This window comes from Ovis canadensis, chromosome 15, assembly GCF_042477335.2.
Source record: "Ovis canadensis isolate MfBH-ARS-UI-01 breed Bighorn chromosome 15, ARS-UI_OviCan_v2, whole genome shotgun sequence".
NCBI lineage: Eukaryota > Metazoa > Chordata > Mammalia > Artiodactyla > Bovidae > Ovis > Ovis canadensis.
Window position 1 is genome coordinate 36829338 of NC_091259.1, and position 24603 is coordinate 36853940.

Genomic DNA, 24603 nt, shown 5'->3' on the forward strand with positions numbered 1-24603 from the left:
GGCTAGAAGTCCGAGTCTTCAGAAAACAAGTAAAAAGTTTACCTTTCATTGTGGCTCCTAGGCCAGGGGCCTATGAGACAGTTGGTAGAGGATGTGCTGGTTGATGACTCAAAGCTTTGCCTTCTTACTTTTTTCTTACTTAGCTCAGTTCAGTCACTCAGTCGTGTCCGACTCTTTGCGACCCCATGAATCGCAGCATGCCAGGCCTCCCTGTCCATCACCAGCCCCGGAGTTCCAGCCATCTCATCCTCTGTCATCACCTTCTCCTCCTGCCTCCAATCCCTCCCAGCATCAGAGTCTTTTCCAATGAATCAACTCTTTCCATGAGGTAGCCAAAGTACTGCAGTTTCAGCTTTAGCATCATTCCCTCCAAAGAAATCCCAGGGCTGATCTCCTTTAAACTGGACTGGTTGAATCTCCTTGCAGTCCAAGGGACTCTCAAGAGTCTTCTCCAACACCACAGTTGAAAAGCATCAATTCTTTGGTGCTCAGCTTTCTTTACAGTCCAACTCTCACATCCATACATGACCACTGGAAAAACCATAGCCTTGACTAGGCAGGCCTTTGTTGGCAAAGTAATGTCTCTGCTTTTGAATATGCTATCTAGGTTGGTCATAACTTTTCTTCCAAGGAGTAAGCGTCTTTTAATTTCATGGCTGCCATCAACATCTGCAGTGATTTTGGAGCCCCCCAAAAATGAAGTCTGATGCTGTTTCCACTGTTTCCCCATCTATTTCCCATGAAGTGATGGGACCAGATGCCATGGTCTTCATTTTCTGAATGTTGAGCTTTAAGCCAACTTTTTCACTCTCCTCTTTCACTTTCATCAAGAGGCTTTTTAGTTCCTCTTCACTTTCTGCCATAAGCGTGGTATCATCTGCATATCTGAGGTTATTGATATTTCTCCCAGCAATCTTGATTCCAGCTTGTGCTTCTTCCAGCCCAGCGTTTCTCATGATGTACTCTGCATAGAAGTTAAATAAGCAGTGTGACAATATACAGCCTTGAAGTACTCCTTTTCCTATTTGGAACCAGTCTGTTTTTCCATGTCCACTTCTAACTGTTGCTTCCTGACCTGCATATAGGTTTCTCAAGAGGCAGGTCAGGTGGTCTGGTATTCCCATCTCTTTCAGAATTTTCCACAGTTTATCGTGATGCACACAGTCAAAGGCTTTGGAATAGTCAATAAAGCAGAAATAGATGTTTTCCTGGAACTCTCTTGCTTTTTCCATGATCCAGTGGATGTTGGCAATTTGATCTCTGGTTCCTCTTCCTTTTCGAAAACCAGCTTGTACATCAAGAAGTTCACGGTTCACGTATTGCTGAAGCCTAGCTTGGAGAATTTTGAGCATTACTTTACTAGTGTGTGAGATGAGTGCAATTGTGCAGTAGTTTGAGCATTTTTGGCATTGCCTTTCTTTGGGATTGGAATATAAACTGACCTTTTCCAGTCTTACGGCCACTGCTGAGTTTTCCAAATTTGCTGACATATTGAGTGCAGCACTTTCACAGCATCATCTTTTAGGATTTGAAACAGCTCAACTGGGATTCCATCACCTCCACTTGCTTTGTTCATAGTAATGCTTTCTAAGGCCCACTTGACTTCACATTCCAGGTTGTCTGGCTCTAGGTGAGTGATCACACCATCGTGATTATCTTGGTCGTGAAGATCTTTTTTGTACAGTTCTTCTGTGTATTCTTGCCACCTCTTCTTAATATCTTCTGCTTCTGTTATGTCCATATCATTTCTGTCCTTTATTGTGCCCATCTTTGCATGAAATGTTCCCTTGGTATCTCTAATTTTCTTGAAGAGATCTCTAGTCTTCCATTCTGTTGTTTTCCTCTATTTCTTTGCATTGATTGCTGAGGAAGGCTTTCTTATCTCTTCTTGCTATTCTTTGGAACTCTGCATTCAGATGCTTATATCTTTCCTTTTCTCCTTTGCTTTTCTCTTCTTTTCACAGCTATTTGTAAGGCCTCCCCAGACAGCCATTTTGCTTTTTTGCATTTCTTTTCCATGGGGATGGTCTCTCAAAGATGAGAGAGGATGTCAAAGTCCTAGATGAGAGGTGGGCTCTCAGCCCAAGGGAGACATGTGTTCACTTGGGTCCTCCTCCTTGCCTCAAATTTCCTACAGATGGTCCAGGGCAAGTTGGGATCTGAAACTGAGCTCTACTTAGTAAAACCGTGGGCAGGAATGCGCTCCTGTCTCTCCGTCTTTTGGCAGCTGATGTGAACACTTCCCCAGTAAAACCTCAGACTCTTTTCTTAATTATACAGGAGGCATCATAATCTAGTTAATCAGCCCAAGGAAGAGACTCTGAAGTTTAACCCTTCATATTGTAGAGAGACATTAGATGGATTTGCACAGAGCTGGATAGATGGGGTGTTTTTAAGATAACCTTGAAGAGTCTCCCAGGAAGATAAAGAATCCTCAATGGATGTATCTGCCTATCTCCCTGTTAATCATATGCACCACATTTAACTAACTGAGGACAATTTACATTTGTATAGTGTTTATTGATGAATTCAGTATCTCTTGTTTACCAGGACCAATTTTCATCCTTAAGAAAAGAAATAGCCACTTCCTTCTTCTTTTCTTCTGTTTCACTAGAATCATGAGACAGAGGAGCTGGAGTCCTGATCCAACCTTGGCCACTTACTAGCTGTGTGACCTTGGGCAGATATTTAATTCTCTGTGCCTCAATTATCTTACATGAGAAATGAGAATAATAATTTCTTCCCCATACGCTTGCTGTAAGAATCAGATGAAATGCTATATTTAAGTAAAGCTCTATGCTCAGTTCCCATAGAAATTTACACTCAGTAGATTTAGTTGTTTGTGGTTATACTTAGTTGGCTTTTGAAAGCTGTTCCCAGGACCATGTTGAAAAGAGGTCTAGCAGTCTTTTGTTTATTTTTTAGCTGTGCTGGGTCTTGCTGCAGGCATGCTTTCTCTAGCCGTGGCAAGTGGGGGCTACTTCCTAGCCGTGAAGTGCGGGCTTCTCATTACAGTGGCTTCTCTTGTTGCAGAGCACTGGCTCTAGGCGCATGGGCTTCAGTAGTTGTGGTGCTGGGGCTTAGTTTTCCCAAGGCATGTGGGATCTGCCCAGGCCAGGGATTGAACCCATGCCCCCTATGTTGGCAGGTGGATTCTTAACCACTGGACCACAAAGGTGAAGTCCAAAAGGTCTAGCAGTTTCTCATAAAGCTAAGCTTCATATAAAGCTTGTAAGGCTTGGAGAACCGCGCTCTGAAAAGAACATTTAGGGGCAGTCTCTAGTGGACTGACAAAGTTTATTATCTAATTGTGTAGTTTTATAATTTTTAGGGAATAGAGCATAAGACAGACTTGCACGTAGCCATTTTAGATAAACATCAAAGCATTTAAGCATAAAATACAGTTCCCACTGCCCAAGCCATAACATAGCTTTGGCGAAACTCTAAAGGGAGTCTTCTCAAGAAACAACAGTCCTTGATCCCAGAAACAGGTGGTCAGAAGGAAGCCTTTGAATGCCTCAAGGCTGGGCGTATAACCCCTTGTTAACCCTTTGTTATGTTTGTTTTGGCTTTCAACCTTTGTCATGAGTGGAGCAAATACATTTTCAGTATTTGCTTAAAACCTTCCAGCTCCTCCACATTTTTTCTTTTCTTTTTTTTTTTTTTTACAAGAGAAATGGGGCCCGTCAGGCCTTTTTTTTTTTTTTTACAAGAGAATCTTTTCTTTTTTTAAGAGCAGGGACTGCTGCAGCCAGGGTTATTTTTATTTTTGAGCGGCGGTGGCTTGAGCACAGAACGTTTGGAATTTTATAAGAACAATAACAAACAATAAACAGATCAGCGCATAAGAAGCCATCGTATGGGGTACCCAATTTTTTGGGTTTAGAAAGGAAGTATTAGCGGATAGCGTATCATAGAAGTCAGTGTTATATCACATAGGGGGAATGTTGTTGAGGGTAGACGTGATATGTATTTGTTGATCTGTTTGAGCTTGTCGGGCCCAGAGATCATGAGAATCTTTTTTTTTAAAGAAGTAATGAAATTATGATTTTGAATAGAATTATATAATGCCATTTTAGAAACTTTACCAACAGTTACAACTGAAATAATATTCACTATGGCAGCTATAATCTAGCCAATAAAGCGTTTGGGTTTTTTTAGGGATTTTTTTTAGAACAAAAGACAACAACATGGAATTTGACCAGGGTTTAGAAATTTTAACTGGAACCCACAAATTAGTCTTTTGTCGGACTAAAAAAAAAAGTCTTTAGTAACATTAATTGGCACATTATGATTTAAACAAGTATATAAATGACACTTAGTGTAGGACAGAATTGAGCCATTATTTTTAAATTGTCTAATAGCAAAAAGAGGGCGCATTTATACAAGCACAAACATAACCGGTATAATTATATTTAAAATAGTATAATTTTGTAGGATGGAAACGTGTATAAGTATATGAGACGCTAAATCGAGACAAACAAGTAGGAATTTTTTAAAGATGTCAGTGTTTAGGCCCCAGGACTGGACGGATTATCTGGGGTCTGGGAGGTGAAAGACCTTTGTTGTACCAGTTTAAAAGTTTATCGAGTTGATGTCAAAGTCTTGTTTGTGTTTTGTTAAAATGTGGTGTTGAAACATTATATTATTGGCAGGTGTTATTATTTTTTTGTGATTTTGAGCAATTTACAAAGAGTCTATGAGGCCCCCAATCGACAAAAGTCATGTTGGCGTGAACAGAGACTTTTTAAAATCTTTTTTAATAGGTGGACCAGTCCATCTCTGGCACAGATGATTTTTTTTTTTTTTTAAGATATGCTGTCACAAGGAGGCTCAGAAGGCATCTGTTGTAATTTTTGTTTTAGTGTTGTGACCGGTCGGGGGGTGTGAAGCAAGATCTGTCTTTTGACTCTTTTGAGTGGGACCCACTGTTTGGTTTTATCATCTAAACTGACAAGATAATATCTCTTGTCTAGGAACTTAAGTGTTTTTGGCCGCCATTGATTAAGACATTTAACCCTGTGTCTCTTGACTGTGTAGAGGCAAATTAAAATAATTGATTGTTAGAAGGACTATAGGCATAATGGCTTTAGGTCTATAGGGGTCTCTTAGCTTATTTTCTCTGTTTTGTTTATTAAGAACGAGCATGAGTGTATGGTGGGCCCGTTTAATGATGGCTTGACCTTGAGGGTTCTACGGGATGCCAGTAAGATGAAAAATACCCCATTGATGTATGAAATCATGAAAAGCATTGGCTGTAAAAGCAGGACCATTGTCTGTTTTGATGGAGGCAGGGATCTCCATCACTGAAAAACACTGTAGAAGAGCTGTGACGGCAGCTTTAGTAGTCTCGGCAGTGGAAGGAACTGCCCAAATGAAGCCGGAAAAGGTATTATGACTATAAACAACAATTTAAAAGGGGGCAGTTTGTAATGTGTAAAATCAGCTTGCCATAAAATATTTGCTTGTAAGCCTCTATGATTAGTCCTTTGGGGATTAGTGGTCAAATGAAAGGGGGAACACGTAGCACAGTCTGGAACAATTTTTTTAGCTGATGGGGTCGCACAGAGTCAGACACGATTGAAGCAACTTAGCAGCAGCAGCAGCAGCAGCAACAGTATTTTATATTGAACATGTAGTCTATTAGTGTTAGTATGGAAGAGCTGATGTTTTTGTTTGGGGGAAGAAAATATAGGGGCGATGAGGCAATCAGCCAAATCATTGTCTAAACTGAGGGGTCTTGGTAAATGGGAATGAGCACGAATGTGAGTAATAAAGAAGGGATGGAGTCTAGCTTTTATTTTTTGCTGAATCAATAAGAACAAACGTATAAGATCACTTTTATTGGGTATAAAATGAGCCGTTATAAAGGATGGAAAAAGATGTGTCATTAGCAAGAATCAGTTAAAATATTTAGTGGGGTTTTTATTAGAATAAGTAAACAATATAATGTGAATAATTTTGTTTTTTGAACGGATTGATAAGGACTTTTAATGTTTTTTTGTAGGTTGGGACCTATTATGGCTGTCCATCTTGCCTTATTTTTATCTATAAAATAATTAGGTGTATTTATGAGATTGATTGTTGATTGTTGATTTTATGAGAATATTGTTGATGATAAAAGAAGTATTTTGTAAGAAACTTTATAATTTTTTTTCAGGTGGGTTGGCCAATAACTCTCTTGAATAATCAGCAAGGGCTATCTGAATGGTAGTGGACACCTGGAGAGCATTATCAATTTTTGTTTTTGTCAAAGGTAGGTAAATTTGAGTAGGGTCATATCTAGCTACAGCGCACAAGCGAGAGCATGTAAGAAAAATGATTTTTTTTGTGAAGTCTCAATGTGTTTAGTCTGTTTGGAATGGAGATGTACCCATTCAATAGGGTGATTATCTTGTACTATGATGGCAGTAGGAGATATCTCAGTACCAAAGACGTATCTCTGAAAAGGGGAATTGTCATTAATATGGTAAACAAATGCTTGTTGAATTTTTTGTTTTATCAGTTGTAATTTTTTTTTCGCTTTAGGGGTAAGTTGTCAGGGACTATTTAAATCAGAGGAACCTTTTAATAATTTGAATAAGTTTTGTAAAGCATATGTGGGACTTTTTAAGGTAGGTCATAGCCAATTAATATTTCCAAGAAGTTTTTGGAAATCATTAAGTGTTTGTAAATTATTTTTTTTAATAGAAAGTTTTTGTGGCTTTACAGTGGAGCAGTCCATAAGATATCTAAGATATTTAAAAGGGGAATGGTGTTGCAATTTATCTTTTGTTATTAGCAGCCCATGATTAGTTAAATTAGTTATGACCTCATTATTTAATAAACTTAATTGAGATTTTGAGGGAGAAGCCAATAAAATGTCATCTATGTAATGAATGAGATATGCCTAAGGGAATTGTCTGATGGGCTGCAAAATTTTATCAACAACGAATTGACAGACCGTAGGGGAGTTTATCATACCTTGGGGCAGGACCTTCTATTGATACTGTTGAACAGGGGATTGATTATCAATAGAAGGTATTGAGAAGGCAAAGCATTGCCTGTCATCTGGATGTAAAGGTATAGTGAAAAAGCAATCTTTTAAATCAATGATCATAATGGCCCAGTCTTTAGGGACCATAGCAGGGCTTGGGAGTCTTGATTGTAATGTTTTTATAGGAATCATTATAGTGTTAATATTTTTTAAATTTGTTAGCATTTTTTATTTATCTGATTTTTTTTAAATGACAAAAACGGGTAAGTTTCATGGTGATTGAGTAGTTTTTATTTTAGTTTGTTGTAGTTTAGCCACCAAAGTATGCAAAGTGGACAGTTTTTTTTTTTTTTCCATAGGGGCCACTGAGTTGTCTAGATAGGTTTATCAGACTTTTATTTTAACTTTAGTGGCTTTATCTCGTGACCCCTAAGAAAAATGTTCAATTAATTGTATAGTTGCCTGAGTTTGTTGTAGAAAGTCTTTTTCTCACAGATTTAATGGTAATGGGGCAATATATGGTTTAATCTAAACGACTAATTAATTGATCAGGGCCCAGGGCTTGTAAGTAAGATGAACTAACAGAAGTTTGAGCTGTATCTGTAGTTTTTATTTCCACCAGCTGGTAGGAGGCTAAAACCGTAGGCCAATCTGAAGGCCATTTTTGTTTGTTTGTTTGTTTGTTTTTTATGATGGAGATATTTGTCCCAGTGTCTAACATTTTTTTTTAAGTTTTTTTTTTTTTTAATTTTAACATGGACCTATTGATATTTTTTTATAACAGTAGAAAGGGCTGCAGTAACGTTGGTACTCTCAAAGCCACCTGTTCTGGTATCTGTTTTTTTATTAAGTGGGCACATAAGGTAATAGCAATAGCTGAGCAAATCTGTCACCCTTTTGTAAATACAAGTTGCGAGTCACATGTAACACTACTGCAATTTTACCTGTGTAATCTTTATCAATGATCTCAGTATGAACAATTATCTTGTGCATGGCGCTGTTGCTTCATTTTAACAGGAGGCCTATAGTATTTTTTGGTATAGGGCCAAAATATCAAGTTAAGATTTTCATAGGATTATTTACCATTAATAATTTTATATCTCGTGGAGCAGGAATGTCTATACATGCGCTATGTCTGGTAGCCGCTGTTAATTTAGTAATATTTGGTCGTCGTCTTTGTTTAACGGGGCTAGAGGAGAGCCCTGTTTTAGTTTTTCGAAGGAGGTGTCTGAATGGGTAAAGCATTATCTTATTTATCAAATCTAGAGCGGCATTTACTCAGCCAATGATTTTTTTATATCTTGGGCAGACCCCAGGGGGCTTAGTTTTAATAGCCCCTCCTTTGTCAGGAAAAAGACCTGTTTGCTGAGGCAAGTGACACTGCTTTTGCATGTGTCCCGGCTTGCCGCAGTTAAAACATTTAACGTTAGACTTTTGGGAAACATTTAAGGTTTTTAAAGAGGCTATTTTAGCTTTATGTTGAATCGTCCCCATATTTTTGCAGGCTTTTAAGTATTTTATAACTCATTCTTGCTCCTTAATAGGTCTGATAATAGCCTGACAATCTTTATCAGCATTATCAAAGGCTAATTGTTTTAAAATGATTTTTTGCAAAGATGTATCTTTAAGACTGTGATCAATGGCCTCCTTTAATTTATCAATAAATTGAACATATTTTTTAGTTGGTCTCTGCAATATTTTTACGAAAGATCTATCAGAGGTGGAACTGTAGCCCATGTTCTGATAGCTACTTTTTTAATCTAGTATAACATGGGTGGCTGCACAAATTGTAATTGTGCAGCAGTTTTAGCTATAGTTTTGGTGCCAGTGAGAATTTTTAAATTTAGTTTAGCAGGGTTTTTTTCCCTGCTTTGTTGTTCTTGCAATATTAATTTGGCTTTATCTGTGACCCATATTTGCCATTGTAATAGCTGTTGTGGAGTCATAACCATTTTAGCAACTGTAAAAAAATCTGCATGAAGCCACTGATCCGCCTGGCCCCTAAGAAATTCCATACAGTAGGGTGAGGTAGGTCCATATAGCGTACATGCCTTTTTGAATTGCGTGAACAAACCAAAATCAGGTGATTGCCATTGATTATGTCCAGGTTGAGGATTATTAAATTGGACTGGAAAAACCCACGCACAAAGAGGCATGTCCCGAGGAGGAATGCTAGGAAATAGGGGAGCAGTAGCAGCAGCGGACAGCGTTGCAGCGGGCGGAAAGGCCGGTGTTAGAGGCTTGTTAATATGAGCTTACTCTTTGGAAGAAAAGTTATGACCAACCTAGATAGTATATTCAAAAGCAGAGACATTACTTTGCCGACTAAGGTCCGTCTAGTCAAGGCTATGGTTTTTCCTGTGGTCATGTATGGATGTGACAGTTGGACTGTGAAGAAGGCTGAGCGCCGGAGAGCGAATTGATGCTTTTGAACTGTGGTGTTGGAGAAGACTCTTGAGAGTCCCTTGGACTGCAAGGAGATCCAACCAGTCCATTCTGAAGGAGATCAACCCTGGGATTTCTTTGGAAGGAATGAGGCTAAAGCTGAAACTCCAGTACTCTGGCCACCTCATGTGAAGAGTTGACTCATTGGAAAAGACTCTGATGCTGGGAGGGATTGAGGGCAGGAGGAGAAGGGGATGACAGAGGATGAGATGGCTTGATGGCATCACGGACTCGATGGACATGAGTCTAAGTGAACTCCGGGAGTTGGTGATGGACAGGGAGGCCTGGCGTGCTGCGATTCATGGGGTCGCAAAGAGTCGGACACGACTGAGCAACTTAACTGAACTGAATATGAGCTCACGAAAAGCAAGGTAAAGGCGGTTCAGGGGCCTCTGGCAAAGTTGATTGTTTAACTGCTTTCAGCATCTGTGACCCTTGTTTGTCTGTAATCTATTCTAGCATGACATTTTTTTAATTTAAAACCTCTGATAGATCTTTTTCTTTTAATTCATATTTATGCAGGGATCGAACAGTTTAATCTCTAAATCTCTTCCTGAGCCATCTAATTGTTCCATAACAGCCCGTAAAAGAGACCAAGTTACCCACCATTGTGGGGGAATTTTTACCCCCTGTCTATAAGCTTTTAAAACATTATTTTTTACTCTAGTCTAAGTTTGTAAATCTAAGGATCCTTCCTCCGGGAACCATGGATTATATTCAACCACTGTCTGGTAACAGCTAGTTAACTGCTCTTTAGGCAGATTAACCCCGTATTGTTTCAAGAAATGATGCATGAGATGAACAAAAGGAATTTTACTTGTCTGATGTCCCATCTTGCTTACCTCGCTTCTGCAGCAGTGCGGCCCTTTTTTAAAATCAGTCAGTTGCTTTGAGCCCCACGTTGGGCGCCATTTGTAAGGCTCAGAGAACCGCGCTCTGAAAAGGACATTTAGGGATTGCCTCTAGTGGACCCTTCAGATGGCTCAGAGGTTAAAGCATCCGCCTGCAATGCGGGAGACCTGGGTTCGATCCATGGGTGGGGAAGATCTCCCTGGAGAAGGAAATGGCAACCCACTCCATTATCTTGCCTGGAGAATCCCATGGACGGAGGAGCCTGGTAGGCTACAGTCCATGGGGTCGCAAAGAGTCGGACACGACTGAGCGACTTTACTTTCACTTTCTAGTGGACTGACAAAGTTTATTATCTAATTGTGTAGTTTTATAATTTTTAGGGAATAGAGCATAAGACAGACTTGCACATATCCATTTTAGGTAAACATCAAAGCATTTAAGCATAAAATACAGTTCCCACCGCCCAAGCCATAACATAGCTTTGGTGAAACTCTAAAGGGAGTCTTCTCTAGAAACAACAGTCCTTGCTCCCAGAAACAGGTGATCAGAAGCCTTTGAACGCCTCAAGGCCGGGCGTATAACCCTTTGTTATCTGTTCCCAGCCTCAGGCACTCGGTGAACGCTCATAACCCTTTGTTATGTTTGTTTCAGCTTTCAACCTTCATCATGAGTGGAGCAAATACATTTTCAGTATTTGCTTAAAACCTTCCAGCTCCTCCACAAAGCTGATCACCTTAGCAATTCCACTTCCTAACCCTTAGTATTTATCCATGAGAGATGAAGTAATATACCCACAAAAAGGTTTGTATAAGAATATTTGAAGAAGCTTTATTCATATTAAGCCCAAACTGGAAATAGCCCAAGGTCCATCAACAGATAAATACTCTGTAGAGCACTCATGCCTTGGGATACTACTCAACAATCAGTTCAGTTCAGTTCAGTTGCTCAGTAGCATCCAACTCTTTGTGACCCCATGGACTGCAGCATGCCGGGCTTCCCTGTCCATCACCAATTCCCCAAGTCCACGCAAACCTATGTCCACTGAGTCGGTGATGCCATCCAACCATCTCATCCTCTGTCGTCCCCTTCTTCTCTTGCCTTCAATCTTTCCCAGCATCAGGGTCTTTTCCAATGAGTCAGTTCTTCACATCAAGTGGCCAAATAACTGGAGCTTCATCTTCAGCATCAGTACATCCAATGAATATTCAAGACTGATTTCCTTTAGGATGGACTGGTTTGATCTCCTTGCAGTCCAAGGGACTCTCAAGAGTCTTCTCCAACAATAAAAAGGAGTAAACTACTTATACATACAGCAACATTGATGAATCTCAAATACATTATGCTGAACAAAATTAGCCAGACATAAAGCAGTACTTACTCTTTGATTCTATTTATATGAAGTTCTAGAACAGGCAAAACTAATGTTTGGTGGAAAAATATCCTAATGGTGTTTCCCTTGGGCGAGTGACTGGACAGGCATGAGGGGAATTTCTAGAGTGATATTTATGTTCTGCATCTTGATATAGATTTGTGTTACACAGGCTTTGAATTCGCCAAAGTTATTTGAATGTATATGCTGAAGTCTTGTGTGTTACATTGTATTCAAATTTTATTTCAGTATATTCTTAAAAAGAATTGTAAATAAATATTGAACTTTCACTAATGCTGAAATATATAGGGAGGTGTGTCCCACTGTCTGCAATTTTATTTTTTTAATTAATTAATTAATTTTAATTGGAAGCTAATTACTTTACAATATTGTGGTGGTTTTCGCCACACGTCTTCATGTATCAGCCACTGGTGTACAGGTGTCCCCACAACCTGAACCCCCCTCCCACCTCCCTTGTCTGCAATTTTAAAATGCATCAAAAAAATAAATAAATAACATATTAATGGATAGGTGGATTGAAGGATGAAAAAGATTGAATAGATATGCAATAAAGCATGTACATAGTAAAATGTTAACTGAAGAACCTAGGTAGGGAATATAGGTGTTCACTATAAAGTTCTTCCAACTTTTCTGCATGTTTGAAAATTTTCATAATAAAATGTTGGCAAAAATCCGCTTCCTCATTTACCAAGTTTCCTTAGCATTAAGTATTGAATAGGGGCTTCTCTGGTGGCTCAGTGGTAAACCAGTCTTCTTGCATTCTACCTCCTGCATAGCTCTCAGATCCTAACTTCTCTCCATTCCCTCAGCCATTGTTTCAGTTCCGGTCAAATCATCCATCTGGATTACTGTTCCCAGAAGCAGCTTCTTGCTTCCAGCCTTGTTTCACTGCATTGTCTTTCTCCAAATTGTATTTGTGTGCTCTTTTATTTATTATTATTTTTTAAAAATACTTATTCATTTTCTTTATCTGGTCGGGCTGGATCTTCTTTGTGGCCTGTGGGATCTCATTCCCTAACCAGGGATTGAACCTGGGCCCCCTGCATTGAGAGCATGGCATCTTAGCCACTGGAGCACCGGGGAAATCCCCATGCTCTTTTAATTACACAAATCTGATCAGGTCCCTTTCCCCTGAAAAGTTTTCAATGTTGCCCCATTGCCCTCTAGATAAAGTCCACACTCTTTAGCCCTTATCAAGGATCTTTAGGGTCTGGACCCTGATTAGAGTTTCAGTCCCATCCCTGGTCATTCACTCTCCTTTTTCCCTTTTTATCTCCACTAGGTATTAGAATGAATAGGTTCAATAGGTATTAGAATGAATGAGTTTCTTTGTGCCTCAATTTTCTCATCTATAAGATGGAGACATCTGCTTCTCTTGCAATTATGTTAATCAGAAATAATTATCTGTGACATGCCTGCTGCATTGCTGGGTGCATAGTAGGCACTTGACAAATGGGAACTTTTAAACTAATGGTAACTTTTGTTAAAATATAACCAATATTCTAAGAAATGATGTCTAAACTCAAGTGAGATAAAATAATGACCCAAACATTGTATTTCTAAGTTTGGTCTTGTCATTTATTGAATACTTTTTTTCATATTCATTTATTTTTGGCTGTGCTGGGCCCTCATTGCTGCGGGCAGGCTACTCTCTAGTTGCAGTATGTGGGCTCAGTAGCTGTGGTACACGGGCTTAGTTGTCCTGAGGCATGTGGGATCTTCCCTAACCAGTGATTGAACCCATGTTCCCTTTTCCCTGGGAAGCTCATAGTTGGAAGGGAGAAAGAAGTTTTTTAGTTTGGGGTTCATTTGTTGGCTTTAAGAAGGTGAAGTGTTAGCATGCAATGCAGGAGGCCCTGGTTGGATTCCTGGGTCAGGAAGATTCACTGGAGAAGGGATAGGCTACCCACTACAGTATTCTTGGGCTTCCCTTGTGGCTCAGCTGGTAAAGCATCTGCCTTGCAATGCAGGTAGACATGAGTTTGATCCCTGGGTCAGGAAAATCCCCTGGAGAAGGGAAAGGCCACCCACTCCAGTATTCTGGCAAAGAGTGGGACGTGACTGTCACTTCATTTCATTCGTTGGTTTTAAGAAGGTAAAGTATTAGCATGTTAAAATGAGCCAGTAAACAGGAAAAATTGTACCTCCCTCATTATTAACAGAGGTTAAGAATGTTTGGAATGCTCAGGACAGCCCTAGTTTATACTTGCTGTCCCGCTGTAATGGTTAACAGTACCTCTTTCACACTTCACACTGTGACAATGTGGGAGATAATTTTTATGGTCAGCCTAGACAAGGGGGAAGCCCAGGATGGGTCCAGATTTGGCTAATGTTGAAAATGAAAGAATTGCGCCCCAAAATTGAAGTTTTCATCTGTGTGTATTTAGTTTTGTTTTTTTTTCCCCCTCCTGAGAGAGTTCTCATCTTGTGGTTTCTACTTCCTTTGTGTACTAGGGAAAAAATGTCCCAATCTTAGGGAGATGTGAAACCATTTATCTCAGATAGGGACTCAAGCCCAGCCAAAACCCACTTTGGGACTCAAACCCAGTAGCTGGCACTCAAACTCAGCCAAAACCCTGCTTGGGACTTGAACCCAGTCAAAATCCAGTTTGGGACTTGAATCCACATGGCTGGGACTCAAACCCAGCCAAAACCAATGATACCTGGTTTTAGGGCCTAATAAACTCAGGTTCTTGATGTCTCATCACAGAAAGAATTCAGTGAGAGACAAAGTGATAGGTAAGAAATCTAATTATTCAGACTTAGAGAGAAGCACACTCCACAGACAGAGTGTGGGCCATCACAGAGGGCAAGTGCAACCATGAAATGTGGCCTGGTTAGTTTCTAGAGGCTGGGTAATTTCATATGCTAATGAGTGGGAGGATTATTCCAACTATTTTGGGGAAAAGGTGGAGATTTCCAGGATTTGGGCCACCACCCACTCCTTGGTCTTTTGACAGTGCATGGAACTGTCATGGCACCTCTGGTCTGTCATTTCACTTGTTGATTGAGGATCAAGGTCTGGTCTTGTCTGCCCATCTTGGTCCCATTTGGTTCTAACTGGCCTATGTTGTGTCCTTAAGTTCAGTTCATTCGCTCAGTTGTGTCCAGCTCTTTGTGACCCAATGGACTGCAGCACCCCAGGCTTCCCTGTCCATCACCAACTTCCAGAGCTTGCTTAAACTCACGTCCATCGAGTCAGTGATGCCATCTGACCATCTCATTCTCTGTCATCCCCTTCTCCTGCCCTCAATCTTTCCCCCAATCAGGGTCTTTTCTAATGAGTCAGTTCTTTGCATCAGGTGGTCAAAGTATTGGAGCTTCAGCTTCGGCATCAGTCCTTCCAATGAATATTCAGGACTGATTTCCTTTAACGCTGACTGGTTTGACCTCCTTGCAGTCCAAGGGACTCTCAAGAGTCTATTCCAACACCACAGTTCAAAAGCATCAATTCTTCAGCACTCAGCTTTCTTTATGGTCCAACTCTCATATCCATACATGACTACTGGAAAAACCATAGCTTTGACTAGACAGACCCTTGTCGGCAAAGTAATGTCTCTGCTTTTTAATATGCTGTCTAGGTTGGTTGTAGCTTTTCTTTCAAGGAGCGCCTTTTAATTTCATGGCTGCAGGCACTATCTGCAGTGATTTTGGAGCCGAAGAAAATAAAGTCTCTCACTGTTTCCATTGTTTCCCTATCTATTTGCCATGAAGTAATGGACTATGTCATTCTTTCAAAATTGTGCCCTGACCCTTTCCCTGCTGTTAGAGATGGAGGAGCAGAAGCCAGAAAGAGAGATGGATTCGGACAGTTTATGACAGGAATGAGAGGAGAAACTGGCCAAAGTCAAGTGGCATCTCCAAGGTCACCTACCTGGTGACATGGTCAGAATTCAAAACCAGGCCTGCCCAGCTCTGAAGTCAACTCCAGAGATAGTTTGCAGTCTTTCTATAATACCAGTCTCCCCTCCTCATTAGAATGTATCTATCATGTCTGCTGTCAGCCCTCTATTGTATGTTCAGGCCACTCTCTGAGCAGGGGTGCCTTTCTCCTCTCCCCATCACAACCATCACCACCATTCTGGAAGACTTTCCAAGCACAAGTAAATGAAATAAACATTAGGCATCCTCTTCTTGGCATGTCTCCTAAAAGAAAAGATTTGGTGGGAAATTACTTGGAAATTTTGTCAAAAACGCAGTTTGGATTGTGCCCAAATATCACCATGTTGTTCCTTCTGTGTCTTGTTAGTCATTTGTTTATTGTTGGTGTTTTTATTCTTCTTCTTCTTCTTTTTTTAATAGTTTTGAGCAGCTACCAGGCATCAGACACTGTCCTCAGGAACTCAGGAACAAAAAAAAGAGGTAAGATCGTAGCCCTCAAGGCATGATCAGGCTAATAACAACAAAAAAAATAGTCACAATACAGGCTGAGAAGCAGTGCAGAAGTACATACCGGATACCAGTGATCACACAAGAATAAGGATAAACTCTGCTTGGGAGCACTAGGGAACCTTCTCTGAAAGGGTTAAATATATAAGGCATCCTGAAAAAAGGAAGACCAGTTGACAAAAGAGGAGGGCACTCTGGGCTAAGGCCTTGAGTTAGGGGTGGACCAGCATGGCTTGTGTAGGAACTCCAAGGAGGATGCTGGGGCTTGCTCATAGTACTAATAATAACCACCATCTGTTACATAACTTAGTTTTAGTATCTTCACATCCACAACAACCCATGAAAGTACTTCACTAATCTCATTATACAGATGAGTAAAATGAGGCTGGGAGATTAGTAACTTGCCCCAAGTCATGTAGCTAGGAAACAGTATCAGCTGGCCTTGAACTCTGGACTCTAGGATTGTTCCTCTATAAAACAAGTTCAGAAAAACAAGAGGGAAAACAGCAGGAAAGGAGCTATTTGAAGGTGAGGTTCTTTCATCTGCATTGCATTACAAGGGTTTTCAGTTAAACTCTAATAAAGTAAGGGAAATTCTAATGAGTAATGAAACTTTTAAAAGAGTAAGGCAATGGCAACTTGACAGTATGCTAAAGAGGTTTTACTTTTTTCTAAAGGGAAAGATATTGAAGGGTTTTACACACATTTAAGGGTTTAAGCGTAGATAATCAAAATACCACTGGTGGTCCAGTGGACAAGAATCTGCCTGCCGATGCAGGAGAAGTCAATGAAGGGAACACAGGTTCTATCCTTGGCCCAGGATGATTCCACATACAGAGCGGCAACTAAGCCCGTGTGCCACAACTACTGAAGCCTGCTCACTCTAGAGCCTCTGCTCTACAATAAAAGAAGCCACCACAGTGAGAAGCCCATACACCACAATGAAGAGTAGCACCTGCCCACCACAACTAGAGAAAGCCCTTGCTCAGCAACGAAGACCCAGCACAGCCATAAATAAATAATTTTTTAAAGTCGTTGCATCAAGCATTCCATGAAGTATAACAGTAAGTGAGATGGACAATAATATGTTAGTTAATTGAAAGATGGAGTCTCCACAAAAGATGGAAAGAATGTAGAGAAAAGAGAACCCTCTTGCACCGTTGTTGGGAATGTAAATTGACAGAGCCACTATGGAAGGCAGTGTGGAGATTCCTTTATAAAATAGGAATAAAACCACCATATGAGCCAAGAATCCCACTACTAGGCATATACCCTGCAGAAACCAAAGTTGAAAAGGACACATGTACCCCCAGTGTTCACTGCAGCGCTATTTGCAGTAGCTAGAACATGGAAACAGCCTAGATGTCCATTGACAAATAAATGGATAAAGAAGTTGTGGTACATACACACAATGGGATATGACTCAGCCATCAAAAGGAACACATTTGAGTCAGTTCTATTGAGGCAGATGAACCTAGAGCCTATTATACAGAGTGAAGTAAGTCAGAAAGAGAAAGATAAATATCATATACTAACACATATATATGGAACCTGAAAGATGGTACTGATGAAATTATTTGCAGGGAGACACAGACATAGAGAACAGACTTATGGACACACGGGTGGGGAGAAGGAAGGAGAGTTTTGGATGTATGGAGAGAGTAACATGGAAACTTACACTCAGTTCAGTTCAGTTCAGTAGCTTAGTCATGTCCGACTCTGCGACCCTATGAATCGCAGCACGCCAGGCCTCCCTGTCCATCACCATCTCCCGGAGTTCACTCAGACTCATGTCCATCGAGTCAGTGATGCCATCCAGCCATCTCATCCTCGGTCGTCCCCTTCTTCTCCTGCCCCCAATCCCTCCCAGCATCAGAATCTTTTCCAATGAGCCAACTCTTCCCATGAGGTGGCCAAAGTACTGAAGTTTCAGCTTTAGCATCATTCCTTCCAGAGAAATCCCAGGGCTGATTACATTACCCTATGTAAAATAGATAGCCAATGGAAATTTGCTGTATGACTCAGGGAACTCAAACTGGGGCTCTGTAGCAACCTAGAGGGGTGGGAGGTGGGAGGGAGGTTCAAGAAGGAGGGGACATATACATACCTATGGCTGACTTATGTTATTGCTTGGCAGAAACCAACACAATTCTGTAAAACATTCATCCTTCAATTTAAAAATTAATTAATTTTTTAAAAAGTAGTTGCATCAAGCACTCAGTGAATTATAACAGTAAGAGAATAATCTGTTAGTTCACTAAAAGATGGAGTCTCCAAATGTGCAACACTGTGCCAGGTAGGGTGGGAAAAAGCTTCACCTTTTCCAACACCTTCATATATTTTGCTCCATAAGTATCACTGAAACTGTGCACTTACCTTTAGAAAGAGACTTGAGCTTCCTGGAGGAAGCTGACCTTGCAATTAGCCTGCTTACAGAATAACAGCAAGTAGAAGCTGACTAAAGAAACTTGCAACTTTTGATTTTAAGTGACTCATAATCCAAATCATCAATTCTGTTCTCTGGTCTCATTATCAACAACTTATTTTGTCCTCTATAGGGTTTTTGTTTTTAATTGAACTATAGTTGATATACAGGCTTCCCTGGTGGCTCAGTGGTAAAGAATCCACCTGCCAATGCAGGAGACACAAGTTGGATCCCTCGGTCAGAAAGATCCCCTAGAGAAGGAAATGGCAACCCACTGGAGTATTATTGCCTGGGAAATCCCATGGACAGAGGAGCCTGGTGGATTACAGTCCATGGGGTCTCAAAGAGTCAGATACAACTTAGCAACTGAAAAAAAACTTGATTGTTTTTAAAATAGTATTGTGTTAGTTTCTGCTGCACAGCAAAGTGATTCAGTTTTATATATATATATATACTTTTTTATATCTTTGCCATTATGGTTTATCACAAGATTTTGAATATAGTTTTCTGTGCTATATAGTAGGACTTTATTGTTTAGCGCTAGCAATTTTCTGTCCAGAGTCCTTGATATATTGTAACACCACCTCTTGCTCTTTACTCTTTTTGCAGCAGCCATCTCAGAGAAAAAGAGGAGTTCAGTCACACTAGGTTTGTGGTGATGTCATAAGCAGGAAAAGTATGGAATCTGTAACTGAGGCAATAGGAAGGAGTGGTCTGATCCTAGGGTAGCCGAGAAGAGAGCACAGGATCAAAGGTCAAATTCTAAGCACTGCAAGAAGTCTAGAGACCTGTAACACCATGCACACGTGCATGTAGTCACTCTGTCGTGTCTGACTCTTTGCAACCCCATGGACTGTAGCCCTCCAGGCTCGTCTGTTCATGGAGTTTTCCAGGCAAAAGTGCTGGAGTGGGTTGCCATTTCCTTCTGTACAGGATCTTCCCAACCCAGAGATCGAACCCATGTCTCCCTCATTAGCAGGTTGCTTCTTTACCACTGAGCCACATGCCCCTTAATTGGCATTCAGACAAAGACCACTCCCCAAGATGTGAGTAGGTACTGAATGAAAAGAAGATTCTGTACTCATGGGGAAATGCTCAATTAAACTAAACAGATACTGGTTTATTTTTCGGTTTTGCTACAATATTTCTCAGGGCTTTTAAAATGCTAGCATGAAGCCAGTTTTCTTACACATCATCTGTTAATCCTTCTAGAACTCTGTTTACTGAAAAACTTGGGGACAGTGCTTCTCAAAGTGTGATCTGCAGAATCCCCAAAACTCTCACAGATCCTCCAGGAGATAAACAACAAGCAAACAAACAACCGGAGACAAAGCGTTCAAAGCTATTATAAGTAATCTGATTGCCACAATATCCAAGGCCATGATCAGAGGGCTTGTTGTATAGGGTACAGAACAGTGTGGGTGTTGCAGGTTGCAGGGCAGGTGGCATAGGATGTTAGCCTTGTCCTAGTCACTTGCAGCCGAATCACATACAGATTGCACAGCAGAGTTTGCCGATCACTGGTTTAAGAAACACTGATGAGCCCAATCTCTGTTGTACACACTGGGTGTTGACACCCAGAGACATAAAGTGACTTGTTCAAGGTCATGAGGGTCAGTAGCAAAGGGCTGACTCTAAGGATTGCCCACCAGGGGAGCCAGATGGAAGGAAAAATTTTAAATAGAAGAAAAATGTCACTTGAAAATGATTTCATGACAGTGGTTCTGATTTTTAAGTGGCATTTATCTAGCAGGTCTCCATGCAGCCCTTCCCAGGATCCCTACAAAGAAAATGAAAATTCAGTCAGCTAGACAAAGCTAATGCTGAAATCTGCTGAGAACCTCCATGATAAGCAGGACTGAGGAAATTCAGTCTTGAAATAGTTCATACCTGGAAACAGTGGGAGAACAGGGTGTAGCTCCTTCCTTTGTCTGGCATTGACCCAGAGTCAGGAGCAGGCAGGTAACGAATGAATGAAGCTGGCCAAGGGACAGGTAGGAGGAGGCTAGCAGGGACTGCGGCCAGCCAGAGAGAAGGTGACCTTGTCCACAGGCACCTCTGCTCCTCAGCTCTAGCCAGTTGCCGCCATGAGAAATGCAGGCCTAGCACTATCACATCTTCTTTAATATATTATTTTCATCTTTGACTTTTTGTTTTGAGATACTTACAGATGCACATGTAGCTGTAAGAAGTGTTACCCACCAGGGTTCTTGGCCTCCTTAATCAATAGAAATTGATAGGAGGCCAGATAAGAAATTCAGAGAAGGCTTTACAGGGACTTTACAAGGAGGGAGCCAAAACAAAGAACTGGTTTCCTTGTTCACTCCCTAAGGAGGGGCGAGCTGGTTCCTTATATGGGATAAGGGTAAGATTGGGTCCAGGGGTGGGGCCTGAGGGGGTGGCTCAGGTGTTCTGCCTTGGTGGTGTTATGTGGGTTTTGGGTCTTTTTGTATCTTGTTCATAATTTGCCCCAACTGCACATGCAGTTATTTTGAATCCCTTATAGTTTCTTTGTATTCTGTTGTTGAGATGTTTGTCCAGGTGCAAAGCACTGCAGCAAAGGGTCCCAGGTCCCAGTCTGTCTCAGAAGTAATACAGATAGCTGTACCTTTTACTCAGTTTCCCCCAATGATAACATATTGCCAGGTTCTGGTGCAATATCCTCAGACAGTAAAGAATCCACCTACAATGCAGGAGGCCCAGGTTTGTTTCCTGGGTCAGAAAGATCCCCTGGAGAAGGGCATGACAACCCATTCTTGCCTGGAGAACCCCATGGACAGAGGAGCCGGGTGGGCTACAGTCCTTGGGGTTGAAAAGAGTGGGCCAAGACTGAGCGACTAACACTTTCACTTTCTTTCAGTGCAGTATCACAACAGGATACTGATACGGATTCAGTCAAAATGCAGAGCATTTCCATCTCCACAAGGATCCTGTCACAGCATTTTTTGAAAAGAAACAGAAAATCTGGGTTTTTGGTGAAAATACTCATTCTATAAATATTGACAATGAATTTACATTAAAACATTTTTTTCTTTAATACAGCATATAGGATCTTAGTTCCCCAGCCAGGGATCAAACCCATGCTTCTTGCAGTGGAAGCACAGAGCCTTAATCACTGGACTGCCAGGGAATTCCTGTAGCAATCTTTTCTCAAATAAGTCTTCCAAGACAAAAGAAATGAAAGCAAAAATAAATAAATGGGACCCAGTTAAACATATAAGCTTTTGCACAGCAAAGGAAGCCACCAACAAAACAAAGACAACCTATGGACTGGGAGGAAATATTTGCAAATGATGCAACCAACAAGAGGTTAATCTCCAAAATATACTAACAGCTCATACAATTCAATATCTAAATAAATAAATAAACAAATAAACCCAACCAAAAGATAGGCAGAAGACCTAAATTGATATTTCTCCAAAAACATACAGATACTCAACATCGTTCATTTTTAGAGGAATGCAAAGCAAAAGAACAGTGAGTCAGAATGGCCATCATTAAAAAGTCTACTAGAGAGGGCATGGAGAAAGGGGAATCCTCCTATACTGTTGGTAGCAATGTCAACTGGTGCAGCCACTACCGAAAATGGTATGGAGGTTCCTTAAAAAACTAAAAACCCCATGATTCAGCAGTCCCACTCTTGGACATGGGAAAAACAAAAAATCTAATTTGAGAAGACACATACACCCCAGTGTTCATAGCAGCACTATTTACAATAGTCACTGGTTGGAAGCAACCTAAATGTCCATTGATAGATGAATGTTTTATATATATATATATATATACACACACATATATATATATATAATATGATGTTTTATATATATTAATGTCAGGCAGGCCGGACGGCTCAGTGAGGTGCATAGCACCAGGGACCTGAGTCATGTTTCCTGTTAGCTGGGAAGAAAAAAAAACAGCATTCCTTGACCAAATTAGGAAGACTTCCCGTACACACCAACCAGAAAGAGACAGGACATGTGCTCATCCTGTCTAGCCAATCATGTAACGCCAGCTACTCCTGTAACTGAGACGAAGAACTGACTGTATATAAACCGCCATATCCCTTTGTTCAGGGTCCCTGTCGGATTCTGCTGTGTGGGATGAGACTCGGACCCTAGCGCGCTAGAAATAAACTCCCTTCCTGCCTTTTTGCATTACTGTGGAGGACTTGCTTTCTCTTGGTCAGTTCGGAGATATGGGCTCGGTGCATAACAGTCCATTGATAGATGAATGTTTTATATATATATAGACACACATATATATAATATGATGTTTTATATATATATATGTTTTACATATATTTAGATGTTTTATATATATATTTAGATATATATACACACAATGGAATATTAACCACAAAAAAGAATTAAATTTTGCCATTTGCAGCTACATGGATTGACTTAGAGATTATCATACTACATGAAGAAACTCAAGACAGAGAAAGACAAATATCATATGATGTTACTTATATGTAGAATCTAAAAAATTATACAAATTAATCTGTATACAAAACAGAAACAGACTCATCGACATAGAAAACAAATTTATGTTTACTGAATGGAAAAGGGAGGTAGGAATAAATAAACTAGGAGTATGAGATTAGCAGATACAAACTATAATACTTAAAAGAGATAAGCAACAGATTTACTGTATAGAACAGGAAATTATTTTAATAAGTTAAAATAACCTTTCAGTTCAGTTCAGTTGCTCAGTCGTGTCCAACTCTTTGCGACCCTATGATCTGCAGCACGGCAGGCCTCCCTGTCCATCACCAACTCCCGGAGTTCACTCAGACTCGCGTCCATTGAGTCATTGATGCCATCCAGCCATCTCATCCTCTGTCGTCCCCTTCTTCTCCTGCCCCCAATCCCTCCCAGCATCAAAGTGTTTTCCAATGAGTCAACTCTTCGCATGAGGTGGCCAAAGTACTGCAGTTTCAGCTTTAGCATCATTCCTTCCAAAGAAATCCCAGGGTTGGTCTCCTTCAGAATGGACTGGTTGGATCTCCTTGCAGTCCAAGGGACTCTCAAGAGTCTTCTCCAACACCACAGTTCAAAAGCATCAATTCTTCAGCGCTCAGCCTTCTTCACAGTTCAACTCTCACATCCATACATGACTACTGGAAAAACCATAGCCTTGACTAGACGGACCTTAGTCGGCAAAGTAATGTCTCTGCTTTTCAATATACTATCTAGGTTGGTCATGACTTTTCTTCCAAGGAGTAAGCATCTTTTAATTTCATGGCTGCAGTCACTATCTGCAGTGATTTTGGAGCCCCCCAAAATTAAATCTGACACTGTTTCCACTGTTTCCCCATCTATTTCCCATGAAGTGATGGGACCAGATGCCATGATGTTCATTTTCTGAATGTTGAGCTTTAAGCCAACTTTTTCACTCTTCTCTTTCACTTTCATCAAGAGGCTTTTTAGTTCCTCTTCACTTTCTGCCATAAGGGTGGTGTCATCTGCATAGCTGAGGTTATTGATATTTCTCCCAGCAATCTTGATTCCAGCTTGTGTTTCTTCCAGTCCAGCGTTTCTCATGATGTACTCTGCATAGAAGTTAAATAAGCACGGTGACAATATACAGCCTTGACATACTCCTTTTCCTATTTGGAACCAGTCTGTTGTTCCATGTCCAGTTCTAACTGTTGCTTCCTGGCCTGCATACAGATTTCTCAAGAGGCAGGTCAGGTGGTCTGGTATTCCCATCTCTTTCAGAATTTTCCACAGTTTATTGTGATCCAGACAGTCAAAGGCTTTGGCATAGTCAATAAAGCAGAAATAGATGTTTTTCTGGAACTCTCTTGCTTTTTCGATGATCCAGCAGATGTTAGCAATTTTCCTCTGCCTTTTCTAAAACCAGCTTGAACATCAGGAAGTTCTCGGTTCACGTATTGCTGAAGCCTGGCTTGGAGAATTTTGAGCATTACTTTACTAGAGTGTGAGATGAGTGCAATTGTGCAGTAGTTTGAGCATTTTTTGGCATTGCCTTTCTTTGGGATTGGAATGAAAACTGACCTTTTCCAGTCTTGTGGCCACTGCTGAGTTTTCCAAATAAAATATAATCTGCAAAAAAATACAAAAAACGAAATCACTATTCTGTATACCTGAAACTAAAACAATA

The 24603-nt window shown here is 40.6% G+C and overlaps 1 protein-coding gene across 5 annotated transcripts in view; it reads left to right on the top strand.

The window, feature by feature from the left end:
• Nucleotides 1-24603, top strand: part of CD3E (CD3 epsilon subunit of T-cell receptor complex) — a 77990-nt gene that overhangs the window by 17596 nt on the left and 35791 nt on the right. For 3 of the 5 annotated variants that reach the window (XM_069555326.1, XM_069555324.1, XM_069555327.1), the window contains 2 exons: nucleotides 6161-6256; nucleotides 15966-16025. The gene's annotated coding sequence lies outside the window, so the exon portion shown is untranslated. The remainder of the gene's footprint in view (nucleotides 1-6160; nucleotides 6257-15965; nucleotides 16026-24603) is intronic. The other 2 variants (XM_069555328.1, XM_069555325.1) reach the window with 1 other exon arrangement.